The sequence below is a fragment of the Nelumbo lutea genome, chromosome 6 (genome assembly GCF_056320005.1).
Source record: "Nelumbo lutea isolate HS-2025 chromosome 6, American lotus-T2T, whole genome shotgun sequence".
NCBI lineage: Eukaryota > Viridiplantae > Streptophyta > Magnoliopsida > Proteales > Nelumbonaceae > Nelumbo > Nelumbo lutea.
The window spans coordinates 13,606,265-13,620,893 of NC_142689.1; the positions used below are offsets into that span (position 1 = coordinate 13,606,265).

The 14,629-nt window shown below is 38.9% G+C and overlaps 1 long non-coding RNA gene across 1 annotated transcript; it reads right to left on the bottom strand.

Moving 5' to 3' along the window:
• Window positions 1–2,748: 2,748 nt before the first annotated feature.
• On the bottom strand, window positions 2,749–14,125 carry LOC148847458 (uncharacterized). The gene is made up of 2 exons (XR_016100229.1): window positions 13,896–14,125; window positions 2,749–10,469 (listed from the first exon to the last, which is right to left on the bottom strand). It is a non-coding gene; the product is annotated as an uncharacterized LOC148847458 (long non-coding RNA).
• Between the last annotated feature and the right edge of the window lie 504 nt (window positions 14,126–14,629).

The window sequence follows — 14,629 nt, forward strand, 5'->3', positions numbered from 1 at the left end:
TTTTGGTTACCAAGTATTATATAATGACCTTTTTGTCCATAAAATGTCATTATTATAAGGGGTAAATTCGTTTTGTCAACTTCCCCCAAATGCCCCGTTCATTTTCAATAAATAAGAGGGAAAGTTGGTGAATGGGAAATTAGTTTTATTTACCCGAGTAAAATTAACCATTTCTTAGATGAGTAATTAACTTTTTCACATGAGGGAAAATTTATAAAACAATGAGATAAATTTGTCCATTTTAATATTGGCCTTTTATAGGTGAAAAGTCATTATATTACCTAATGAAAATAAAAAGAACACGGTTAATTGTTACCCAAAAAGCATTTATTCGTACACCTACCTCGGTGTTTTATAATGAAAAGAAAAGAGAAGAGGATCAGGCCTCATGTTAAAAGTCATTATATTACCTAATATTGGCCTTTTATAGGGAAAGTAAAGCAGTGTCGATTCAGTTGGGTTCATTGGTTGGGCCTGATCATCTTTAGACGCAATCCACCTTTTTCCATACCAAACGACCTAACCCTTTCGTTCTCTCAACTGCTTTTCCCAGTTTAGGTTGAAAATGGGGAAAAAAAATTTGTACATATTTTTGCATGAATCCTCCTCTGTCTCTGGTGGTTGTGGATGTAGCATCCAGGAGAGAACAGCGATACAAAGACTTTCACAGTATACCCAACCCAGGTCCAACCCTAGGATTTGGGTATAAGTCCAAGCTCAACATACCCAATCCAAGCTCAAACCGGACCAAAGCTTGACAAACTCGGGTGAATACATCTATATGGATGGACTGGAGATCGGATTTGGTCCTCATAGAACCGTGCTCACACCGTCTTCATAGCCTATTGCAGCTGTGCATTTGGAATATCTTCATATTTTTATGTTTTTATTCATCGAGAGATATTCCCTATGCACAGTTGCAATAGGCTGTGAACATGGTTCTGTGAGGACCAAATCCAAACTAAATGGATTGTTGGGCTGGCTACCCAAATAAAAAAAAGGACTGAATGGGTTGGTCCAAGCTTGAGTTGTTGGGCCCACCCAACGGCCCAAGTTGCACCCTTAGTCAAAGGAAGTCTCCATGTGAATCCAAGTTGGGCTTGGGTCGGTCCAGAATGGCTGTTTAGTTATTTTGATGCACAACCATCAAATAGTAAGGCTTTCTGAATTGATTAGTTGAAACATCTTTTTCATTCTATTGCATCCACTAGACTAGCCTCCCAAGTTCCACAGAGCTGATTGATCAACGCGACTCAACTTGACCTGGTTTAAAGTCAACATGATTCTAGATGATAAGCTTCATATGACACATCCATGTAAACTGTGACAAAACCAGGGAAGGATGAGGCGGCCACATATTTCATCATTTATCAGTCAAAGAAACTTCACACCAAATCAATGGAAGATCAGCAGAGTGGACCGCTTTCCATGTACAGCCAATTTTGAAAAAGAAAAAAAGGAATGAAAGGAAAAGGAATTTGGAATTCCTGCTTGACCAACTATGTGCGACTGTGGAGCAAATATAAATTTAGAACTTGGGAGTAGCAGGCCAATAATCCCGACTTTGGCCATTTCTTCACCAACTGCTTGCAGAAGAAGAAAATAGATATTTGGGGTGCTTATTTCTCAGTGCTGGTTATGGGGAGTGTCTGCTTCGAATCAGATGATGGTCCCGATCTCACCGGAATTCTCTTCGTGCTCTTTCTTGCTATCATGCTCATGTATGCATGCTCACAGTCACCACAACCACGGCCGAGGGTTTTGATTGTTCATCGTTTAAATTGAAGCTGTTTCTGGTTGTCTTGTTGTCAAACATGTCCTCTTCATGTTTCTGTGTATGTCATGCTACTACTACTAGTATGAGTTTGCTCACAGGATAAGTGAACAATTGCATTCAATTAAACCAAACATATTTTGAGTATATTTGTAGAAACTTAAATAGAGTTGCTCATACTACAGCCCAGAAAGCTAAGGTTTATACGCTGAGAGGTTAGATAGCTTAATTAATATACCACCAGATTTTTTGGTGGATTGAACTTGCTTTTTTTTCTGTTCTAATTATATGATCCTTTTATCCATAAAAGAAAGAGAGAGAGAGAGAGAGAGAGAGAGAGAGAGAGAGAGAGAGAGAGAGAGAGAGAGGATAGCGGAGATTAAGAATTGGCAATAAAAATTGTAAAAGTTGGCCTTTCTCTCAAGCTTGAATTTGCCTTGTCTTTTATAGAGAACACCATATATTAAACTTGTTGAATTTGTGTTTTTCAAAGGAAAGATGGGACTGTGGTACATGACTACATGCTTTCAACCAGACTATCTGAAGAATGAGACTGCTTCAGATGTATGTATGTCCTATTAATGCTTAACCATTTCATATAATGAGTTCTATGCCCGATTTTTGGTGCATGTAGAGTAGTTCCGATGATCTAAGCCGCTGCTGCCTCGTAGAGTAATGGGTGGACATCACCAATATGGCAGAGATACGCCGATTGATGGTGGCTCTGTTGGTAGCATCTCTGACTCATTGTACCAGAGACCTGGGATCAAATCCCGCTGCCACCAGGGTTGAGGGGTTTTGGCCTTTTTGGGGCGGACACTGTAAAAAGATGCCACTAACTGCAAAGATTATAGCAACTATGGAGTGCTGTAGGTTCAAATTGTAGAAATTACAGAAGGCCAAGAATGCATGTTTAAGTAGATATAAGAAAAAGTATATAAGTCAGTCACGGAAAGCTACTCAACAATCTCATATTTTTAATGATGAAAACGACCACAACATTCTTTAAAATTGGAAGTTGTTGAGTAGTTTAACTAAACAAGAACAGTAGGATCAGCACCCTCAAATATCCACATCCAATATTAATTTTTGCGCTAGACACATGGAAAACCACTGGGTGCAGATGTTTGCATGGTCAGCATCAGTTAAAAAGTCCTTTGGATGGGACATATAAATACATTACCATAATAAATTCTTAAACATTTCTTGAGGATCTGTATGCAACAACATCAAAATTTCAGAGAGAGTACCAATTAAAAACAAATTTTACAAGAAAAACAACCTGGAACCTGAGTAATCCAAAATCGTCAGCTTGCCCATGATGCATTGCCTCTTGTCCATAAACCACTTTTCATTTCTTTCTTCTTGACCAACATCTCAGCTTCTTCCTTCTCTGTCACAGTATGCTTTTTCTCTTTCTTCTACTCAGCATTGGCCTTTTGTTTTTCTTTTTGTACTTCTTTTCATCTCTTGTAACAGGAACTTACCTAAATTGCTCCCTGGATCCAAGATGGTATTGCTTCTCCAATTTCTCCTTTGGATCATCTCTTCCTCTGCCTTCACCAAATTCTTAGACACTGATTTGATTTTCAGTCCAAGTACCATACAGCTGAAGAATTAATGAGCTATTTCTACATATGGGCACAAGAGTCAACAATCACCTTATTATTTATAAGAAAAAAATGGCACAGAAATTGGCACAAAGTTCACACCCTTGAAGCAGTTATCAATGCCCCTTCCCTTTCCAGTCTTCATCCATCTATCTTTGGCTTGCTTTTAGTTGATCCAGCTCAGTGGCCCAATTCTCTGCCCTCAAGATTCCTCAAATGGGCTTCAAGCAACAGAAGGGAAAAAAAAAAAGATTCCAAGGGGTAAAAAGTGGTCAGCATATGATTAAAGTTTGTATATCCATATTAGCTTAGCTCAACTCTCCAGTCCCATAGAGTTATCTTGACTCATCATCATCATCATCATCATCATCATCATCATCATTATCATCCATGCCTTATCCCAATTATATAGGGTCAGCTACACGAATCCTGTTCCACCAATCCCTCTTCTATTTAAAGCCATATCAACTGTTAAATTACTAGTGCTTAAATCATTTCTTAATACTTCTACCCATGTCCTTTTTGGTCTACGCCAAGCTCTTCTACCCCCTTCAATGTGTAACAAATCACTTCTTCCAACTGGTGCAGTTGGTGGTCTTTTATGCACGTGCCCAAACCATCTTATAGTCTACTCCCTCTCATTTTATCACTTATTGGAGTTACTCCTAGGTTCCTATGAGATCACTCTGGCTGTTCTGGGAGAATTTACACATGACACCTTAGCTAATTCAGGTCCTCATTTGTCTTTTCAACTAAAAAAGTATTGAATGTAAATACTATTTTACCCACACTTGTTGATGTCATTCACAGCAGGCTCCCAAAACAGCCTAGGTTGTTTTTTACAAGGGTTCGACTATGATATGGAAAAGACAGGATATCGGAAAAAACAACTGACAAATAAATCAGAATCATAAATGTGATAGTGAACATGGTGTTATTTATCAAAATTCATGGGTGGGTTTTGATTGGTCAAAACCTTTTCCATACCATATATTTTCTGCATCATAGATTTTCCCTTTTTACAAACAGCCAAAGTTTTTCCGGTTCCTACAGATAACTTCATTCCTAATGCTATCCTTTCTAGTTTTTGCACTCATCCATCTTAGCATTTGCATTTCTGCCACTAGGGATGCAAACGGATTGGATCATATTCGAATCCCATCAGATCTGATAGGACTTGATCTGAATTCGAATCCTATCAGATCTTCACATCTTTGGATCTGATTTGATCCGACTTGTTTTCTTTAAAAATTAATTAATTAATTAAAGAAAAAAAATAAAATATACCAATTTAAATAAAGAAATATACAAGTATTTCTTAATTATTTTCATCATATATATACATGTTTTTTATAAAAAATGCAAATAATATAACAAATTTATAAAAATACAATATAAATAATGTATTTATAAATAAATAAATAGCATATGTGTATTATATATATTTATATTTATAAATATATAACACATCAGATCAGATCTTCTCGGATCGGATAGGGGTGATCTGAATTCGACCAAATCGGATCGGATTGGATCATGATCCGATCCATTTGCATCCCTATCTGCCACATTCTCATAGCAAGAAATTGAGAAAATTTCCCTGAGAATCTTGGTGCTGCCTGATCACTCAAGGATGCATGAAATATAAGCCAATATTTGAGGGTGGCATGCTTTGTCTTCAAATAGCTGACCCATATATTTGGGACAATGCGTATTTCAGCTCGGCATGCTTTGTCTTTTATGTTCTGAAGATGCCTTCTGTGCACCAAGAATCTGAACTGTACTCCAGCCTACTTTGCAAGATTCAAGAAGCAGCCTCCATGAGCAATAAGGGAAGCACCAACAAGCTCTCCTAGAACAGTCAAATTTGGGGCAATAGTATTCATTCTGCTTTTCAAATAACCGTACCATTGAGCTTTATAGTCTCAACAAGCCAATACTTAAATCACATGAGTCTCTGATATTCATCAAATCTAGGTCTCTGACTTCAGTTCCCATGGAAATCACTACCACCAGTTTCAGTTCTGCTTCAACCTCTTCTGGCAGTATCTTTACAGATTAACAAGAATACCATATCACAAACATTTAGAGGCATAAACTTTGTTCCCTGAAAGTCTGTCATGGGAAGCCAATCCCTGAACTAAACAGGCTACAGACATTTCTTTGAAACACACCATATTATTTATTGATAATTCAAGAGTATGCCTAGGTTAGGAGTTAGTCTTAGTTGAACCCATCAAATGGTGAGTCCCACAAAAACATGCAAAAGCATTACATGTATGTCAATGAGATGTTCATATTTTCAATACTAGTTTATTTCCAATATTTTATTATATATTAAAGATTTTATTTTTTTAATATTGTTCTTAAAATTCATAAAACCAATGTAAGCCTAACAACTTAAATAGCTAAATTACAATTTACAAATTGAGAAAATTCAACTTACAGTCTATTTGAAAAAAAAAAACTAAATAAACAATGGGTTATGGATCATAAGTCATGTCTAAATTGAGGAAATTCAAATATTAGAGTCCCCTATTTGATGGTTTAAATGGTTGGACCACTAAATGGTGTGTCTAGGTCCTCAAGATATAGAACTAATCATGTTAATAGTCGAAGTATATTGCATGCATAATGACTATTGCCGGAAAAAGAAAAACTTTTATTAAATCATCATTGTTTTATTTATTGTTAGGGACTGCCTAACTTAGGGACTCTTTCGAGGGAGCCTGCCTCCTGAATGTGTGTGTGAGAGAGAGAGAGAGAGAGAGAGAGATTGTATTCCCAAATTGATAATCCCCTCCTAGCTTCCTTTCCTTATTTATATACTGCTGTTACAATTCTGTTATACCCGCCTCTCCACTTGTCCAGTTTGTTAGTTTGTTCTAGTGGTTGGCTGTTAGTTACATTCTTTAAAGGCTGGTGTGGCCTTTTCTTGTACACTTGTATTCCCTTTATTTGTGTCTCAACAGTCCCTCCTCCCTTGAAAGCGACCTTGCCCTCAAGGTCAAGATGTGGAAATCTATTCTGTAAATCCAAGTAAGGTTCCCAAGTTGCATCCTCAATTGGGAGACCTGACCATACCACCAATGCCTCTGGTTCGATGTGATTCTCTTTGCGTATCAACCTGAAATATGTTCCTTAGGTTCTTGGAAGAGCACTAGGAACTTCTGAAGTAGCTGCTGTAGTTGTGTGCGGCCTTCTTCGGATCTGCTTCCTTGGGCTAGGATGGGGCCTTTCTCGTGGGAGTCTATCTACATTAATATGATGTGGGTTGGGTCAGCTGTCTGTTTCCTTAGGGAGGCGAGACTAATGGGTCCACTAATGGGTCAGCTGTCTGTTTCCTTGGACAGCTGCCCTTGAATATGCACCTGAAAGCTGCCCACTTGAAAATCCATGGTGAGACGGGCCCAATCACATATCACTGGCCCTAGTTGCCTTAACCATTGGACTCCGAGAACTACATCTGCTCCACTGATTTCTAGGGGGTGCAGATCTACCTCGAATTCATGTCCTTGTATCTTCATCTTTAATTCTATGCATGTATTGTCGCACACCAGGTTGCTCCCATTAGCTATGTGCACCCGGAAGGCTATACATGGTTGGACCAGAATCCCTAGTTGTCTGACCAATGTTTGGGTAATGAAATTGAGAGTGCTGCCACCGTCTATTAGAACTGACACATGGCGCCCTTGTACCAGTCTGTTTACTCTCATAGTTTGAGAAGAAGCAAGACCGGTCAAGGCTTGCAGGGATGCTTCCGGGTATTCCTTTGTCCATTGCTCCCATTCTTGGTTGTCCATTGGCTCTTCAATGTCTGTTGATTGCTTGACATATTCGGTTTCAGGTTGAAGGAAGAAAACTTGAGGGATCTTACAGTGATGGCCCGGCCCGAATTTGTCTCCACATGCATAACAAAGGCCCTTTTCCCGTCGGTCTTACATCTCAACCTAGGTTAACCTCTTAGCTGAGCCGGGGCCTGAACCAGAGTTGGCGTCCTGGCCTGCGATTCCTACTCCTGATCTGGGCTCCGGTTTACCCAGGATACCTGGTTCTGGGTTCGGTATACCTGGTATGATCGCAGCTCTTAGAGGTTGATTAATCCTTCTTGCCCGATTCAGTTTGTCTTCATGTAGTCGAGCTAATGCTACTGCTTCAAGAACGGTGGTGGGCTACATGGCTTTTACCTCCAGCCGCAATTCTTCTCAGAGTCCACCAACAAAACTGCCGACAAGCGTGTTTTCTGGCCAGCCTTGCATGCGCACAGCTAATCTTTCGAACGCCATCTGATAATCTTGGACGGAGCTGGTCTGTCGTAGCTTAGCGAGGCTTTCGTCATAGTTCTCAAAGGGCGAGACTCCAAATCGCATGGTTAAAGCATCGGTGCATGTGGCTTTTGGGTGTCGTCGCCGGTACCACTAGTACCAGATGATCGCCTCTCTTTCCAGGTGTGCAGAAGCTAATGGGACACGATCAGGTCCCTGTATGTCGTGGTAATCGAAGTATCTTTCTATTCGCAGAAGTCAGGATGTGGGATCTCCCCCTGCGAAGATGGGGAACTCGATTCTTGTTGTTCTTGATCCGCTTCGATGGCTGGTGTCACTGCACTCTTCCTGATTCGGCGCAGGTGGTGCCTGTGCCAGTCGTTCAAGCAAGGATGCGAAGCTTTCTTTGATTTCTTTGACGTTAGCCGATATTCTTTGCATTTCTCCTTCCATGTTGTCGACTCTGTTCTCCATTACGGATGACCTTGTGCTTGGCATCTTGGCTCTGATACCAACTTGTTAGGGACTGCCTAACTCAGGGACTCTTTCGAGGGAGCCTGCCTCCTGAATGAGAGAGAGAGAGAGATAGAGGGAGAGAGAGAGAGAGAGAGAGAAAAGAAAGAGGGATTGTATTCCCAAATCGATAATCCCCTCCTAGCTTCCTTTTCTTATTTATATACTGCTGTTACAATTCTGTTATACCCGCCTCTCCACTTGTCCAGATTGTTAGTTAGTTTGTTCTAGTGGTTGGTTGTTAGTTACATTCTTTAAAGGCAGGTGTGGCCTTTTCTTGTACACTTGTATTCCCTTTATTTGTGTCTCAACATTTATGCAATAGGTGAATATCACTTCGGATAAAAGGAAAATTCTATAAACAATTGTAAGGCCAGCTATGCTTTATGAAGCATAGTTTTGGGCAGTTAAGAAACATGTTCAAAAAATGAGTGTGGCAGAAATGCAAATGCTTAGATGGATGAGTGGAAAAATTAGAAAGGACGGGATTAGAAATGAAGTCATATGAAGGAACCTAGGAGTAGCTCCAATAGATGACAAAATAAGAGGAAATAGATTGAAATGGTTTAGTCACGTGCATAGAATACCATCTACAACACTTGTTAGGAAAAGCAATCTGTTACAAGTTGAAAGGGCTAGAAGAGCTGAGGCAGACTGAAAAGGACTTGGGGGGAAGAAGTGAGAAATGGCTTAAGCATCCATAGTTTACTGACGAATAATGGCACTGAACAAAACGGAATAGTGAAACAGAACTCATGTAGTTGACACCATATAGTTGGGACAAGGCTTAGATGGTGATGATTATCATCACTATTTTATTTATCAATAAAATATGAATAAGACAGAGAAAATCAAACTTCCGTTGCCTTTTTGTTTTGTTGGAACTTCTACAAACAAATTAATACCATTGGTATTTAATAGCAATTAGGGCACGAGAGTCAACAAAGTGGACACCTAACTAACTAAGTTCACCTTATCCCTAGTTTAGCCAAGTCAGAAGTCAACTCATGGAAATGTGTCAACTCGCATGTCCCCTTCAAAGGTGGGGTATCATGCAATATTGGTGTAGCTGCTACTTGCTAGTCATTGTCAATAAAAAGAAAACCCCCATTTCCTCCCTCTGCCCCATAGAGGTTAACTGTTTCCAAAGAAAAACTTGAGCAATGATGTGAAACATCCCCCTCCTGCCACATGAGAGTCAGGAGTTTGAATTAAGACAAACTTTTGCGGCTTCAATTCAAAGACCACAAAGAATTTGGAATAAAAGTTATTTCAAAAAATTTAAACACAAATATAAGATATCAATGGAACTTTCGAAAGAAAAATAAAGAGCAAAGTAGATCAATTCTCTAATGGGACAGAAAGGATTGCAACCGCATATAGTTGGAGGATATGTTGATGTCTTTTTTGGTCTCTACATTGAGAAGTTTATATTTAGCAGAATTTGAATGCATCCTGCTAGTCCACATCCTCATTTAATCTTTTTCATGAGGCTGCATATGACTACTGTGCAACTTGAGGATGGATTTGTACACTTTTGGCTCCTTTTGCCCATCATGCACATCATATTATACTTATTTTGCAACATTTTTTCTCTTTACAATACAATAACTTCTGTGTCGCCTTTCAAGAACAAGATGATGAATAGAGAGAACAAGAAGAATGGCAAAGAGGAGACAATCAACGGAGTGTAATAATACAGCTTTGTACTTTAAAAGAGAAGAGGCACAGTAGGAGAGTGAACATCCTGAACAGGATGAAATAATTCCCTTTTTAGATCTAATCACTTTACTACAGATTTTTGTTAGCTGAAGACATCCCTCTCTAGCCCCTTTGTGTAGTCATAATTCCATAGTGCTACACATTTTGGGTTGCCAAACTTTCCAATATCAAGGCACCATTACAAAATCTCTCCCCCATTAAAACAAGTGGGTATTTATCACACACGACTTTAAACTCAACATGCACCAGGAAGATGGCAGGAGATAGGAGAAAAGGAAAAAAGAGTTTCTTAATTGTAAAATCTAAGAAAAATGTGGAGGAAAGACAACAGAACTAACTTTTCTAGCTGATTGTGCCATGGAAAACTCCTTCCACAGATCCTGAACCACAAATTCATAGTAATTAAGAAACTATGGATCTTGTATACTCAAAGCGAACAGCTACATACAATAAAGGATCAGAGAATGAAAATGTAAGTCACACTAATTACCTAAACATTAGAGAGCTTTCTTTCATCTAATAATTTAAATAGGGCAAAGCCTGCCAGAGTTTCAAACAACACAAGCATTTTTAAACCTCAAGCACCTAAAGACAGGACCAAACAACAAAATCAGTTACTTCAAAGAGAATTGAGCTACCATATTTACTAATACTTCATTTCCTCTATAAAGAATATAATCATCTTCCTTGATTTGTATAGCCCACTCTAACAGTGGAGCAAATTAATAATAGATGCATAAGAAAATTAGCAATTAATATATTTTTAGAGCATTTCAAGTGAAAACAATCAAAACATATCAAAAGGGCCTGCAAAAAATAGGGTACATTTGTATTATTAATGCGAAAATAGCCTTTATGCACAAGCATATCATGATCAACCTATGTGTAGTGAGTGATTATAAATTATCTTCCCACCACCAAAAGTTTAGAAAAGAAAAGAACTTATATCTGGAAAACAGAAAATAAGACCAGAACTCTAATCCTCATGTAATAGCAGCCTATATGTAATTGAGGCAAACAATAATGGCAATTAGCATATAATATTTAAGCAGGTACAAAAAAAAGGATTTTTTTATCAGTAACAAATGATCTATTTACTAAGATCAAAAGATGAGAACAACAATGTTTAAAATGTAGATGGCCATCCATTTCAAAATACATATAAGATACTACAAAGGAAGAGTTCCTGATCTAAAGATTCCCTAGGCCTAAACCCCTTGTCCTCTATTCCTACAAACAATCTTCCAATTCACCAAATGATCTTTCCTAGTATCTCCTGGTTCCCACAAATCCCTCGCGTTTTTTTCTAACATCTTGGCCACTAGGGATGGGATTCTAAAGACTGAGAGGTAGTAGATGGGAAGATTAGACATAGTGGATTTGATTAGAGCAGTGTTTTAAAAGGCATGGGAGGCGTATGCCTGGAAGCGCTCCCAAAACGCCTTGAGGCGTATGCCAGAGGCGTTGACACCTTTGAGGCATACGCCTCAGGTGCAAGGTGCAAGAGGCGTACGCTATGCGCTTTTTTCATGACGTGTGCTAGAGGCGTATGCCTCATGCACATCATGCACATCTTATATAAAAAGACGGAAAAAAAAAAGAAAAAAGAAAAAAAAGGAAAGGAGGGGAAAGAAAAAGAAAGAGAAGGGAAAAAGAGAAAAGGAAAGAAAAGAAAAAGGAAAGGGAAGGGAAAAAAGGATAAGGGGAGAGAAAGTGGTTTGCCCCTACCCTTTCGGGTGGGACACCCCAGCCCCTTTCAACTAATGTTATGCATCTTTATTCTTCTTAATATAAAAAGATTTTTATTAAAAATAAAGAAAAAATGAGACCCCCCCTTCCTCTTCATCCTCGTCCTAACCCCCCTCCTCTTAAGGAGGCTTACGCCTCCTTGTGTTCGGGAGGCTTACGCCTCTTGCATTCTGAACTACGCCTCATGCCTCACACCTCTAGGTAGTGGAACACCTCGCGTCACGCCTCCGCATTTTAAAACATTGGATTAGAGTTATCCTTCCCCAAAGAGAAATGCAGTTCTTTTTGCTACCCAACTAGTTTTTTGGAGAAGCTATCCACCACTAGATTCCAAAACACTGAAGATCTAGGGCTGCCACCAAGAAGTACTCCAATGTACATGAAAGGCCAATGTAATATTGAACAACCTAGTGAGTCAACATATCCTTGACCCACTCCTTCCTCCAAGTTTACACCTCCTAGGCAACTCTTATCCAGATTTACCCTCATATTGGAGATTCTCTCATAACACTTGACTAGAAGCTTTAAATTTCTCAGTCCCCTTACCCCATCCTCTAGAACAAAAATTATAATGTCATCCACAACTAGCAGATGTAAGACTGGCACTTGCTCCCTCCCCAATCCCCAATCTCCAAGCTTTGAAAATCCCCATCCTCTCTACTCTCAAAATCAATCTACTCAAAACATCCACAATGAGAATAAACGGAAAGGGGGAGAGGGGAACCCTTTGCCTAAGGCCCCTCTTGGTGGGAAACAAATCCTTTGTTGATCTATTAACCAAAATTGAATAATGACAACTACTTACATACCCTATGGTCCATTCCCTCCATTTCCCCCCAAGACCACAAATCCTCAATAGCTCCTCAAGAAAAAGACCAATCTACATAATCATAAGCTTTTTTCTAAATCTAATTTGCACACCCAATCCTTGGATTTTGATCTTTTCTACACACTCATTAGCAATAAAATTTTGATCAATGATCTGTTTTCCTTGGATGAATGCTCCTTGATTTTGAGTGACCAATAGGAGTAGCACCTCTTTCAATCTAAGGGAGAGGACTTACAAAGGCTACCTATCAAGCTAATGGGTCTAAAACCTTTAGGGTGGGTAGCTTTTGAGGACTTGGGTATCAATCAGACAAAACTGGTAATAGCTCCCTTGTGGATAATTCCTCAAATGCCGCCATCAAATCCCCTTTGACAACCTCCCAACAATTTCTTCTTGGTCAGTTATATCTCTACCTCCACAACTAACTTAGAGAATTATCTCATTAATCCTTTAACTTCAACTCTCCTATTCAAATCAAATCCCCAATCAATGGGGTATGTAGAGATATATACAAAGATGCCTTCCTGCTTCCAATAAGACTGAAATAAAAGAAAATACAAAATAGCCCAACCCATGTGTGAATTCCTTTGGAACCCATTGACTTGGAATCCTGGACCTGTTGAAAAACCAAGGACCACTGACTTTCAGGTATTAGGACCCTCAAATGATGATTCTGAATTGGAAAAGCATCAAAACGCCATAGAATACCATTATGGTATGCGACCTTGGACTTCGGTCATGATCAAGTTACAATGGCAAAAAGTGCTAGGCATCTGCCCCTGTTCATTCTTGGTCCTTGTTAAACCTGTTAAGCAATGTACTAACTGATCATATAAGCAATTCATAATTTCCTAGTTAAACTAGTCATGCCACAGCAAAGCATATTAAAAATTCACAGGCTAGAGAGGATATTACATATCTAATGACATAGCATCAGTAATCAAAAAAATTGAAGGAGCTGTGCATGAAACAACACAGAAAATATAGCAAATTAAAACTTAGCCAAATGCATGTCTGGAGCACTAGTCAAATAATCAACCACAAGGAAACTAGATTGGTTCAAATATCATTCTATAACTTAAACTCTTCAGCAATGCAAAGTTGCAAGTGAACTGCGGCAACTGCCACTCAGAATATGCATTCATGATGCAGAGGAGCAAAGAATTTTTGGATACTAGAAGATCAAAATGTGTATCATAAAATTAATTTTGCTAAAAGTTAGCCATGCAAACAACGTATTAAGGGAAATGACCAAAATTGAAGGGGGAACCACACGGCTCAGCAATATAATAATATTCGAAGCCGTGAAGTAAAACAGTACAGTTATAGGACATCATTCCCTCTGCGTTTCTGGATTCAAATACACAGATGAAGTAGCAATGCAGAAAAAAGATAGACAGGCAACAATTTCTCAAAGAACTAATTATAATTACATTGAGATTTGGACGTGTAATAAACCGATAATGAAATTGTGCAGCAATCAGGGATTGTGTACTACGGCCGTGACAGCATTAAGCAGGAAGCAGACTGCTTTGAACTACGGCCGTGACACCAACAGACACCCACTCATGCATATCGAAGCCCAATTTCAACGAACAGAAAGAAAAAATGGAGAGAACGAGTGAAACGCCGAAACGTGCTCTGGCCTCAGAGAAACGGTGGTAGTCTGGTAGACAAACGAAAATGTAAAGAAGCTGGTTCGATGGATAAAGCGGCTAGCGGTTGAAACGGGCTAACTGAACCGAGCCAACCCATGATCTTTCATTGGTTGTAGTGGAGAGTCTGGAGACTTCGGGATTCTTTATCGCCCTCATTGGGGGGTTTGTGACCTACACAGGGATAATGAGCCGGGTTAAGTGGTTAACCCACATCGGTTCGCCTCACGTTGACTCACCCCTGTTGGGTTAGGGTCATATGTTGTTCATTTCGTTTATTGTCTCAATTAAAGTTTTTTATTCAAATATATAAGTTTGCCCCAATAATCAGTAATGAAAATTTTAGAAAATAAGTCTTATTCACACTTAAGTATATATATGTATATATATATATATATAAAGTAGTATAACCATGATGATATCTTAAAAAATTTATCAAAAAATAAATAACAATAATAATGAATTAAACCACTATAAATAAAAGATATAGTCTGCACGTGACATTCAGCTAC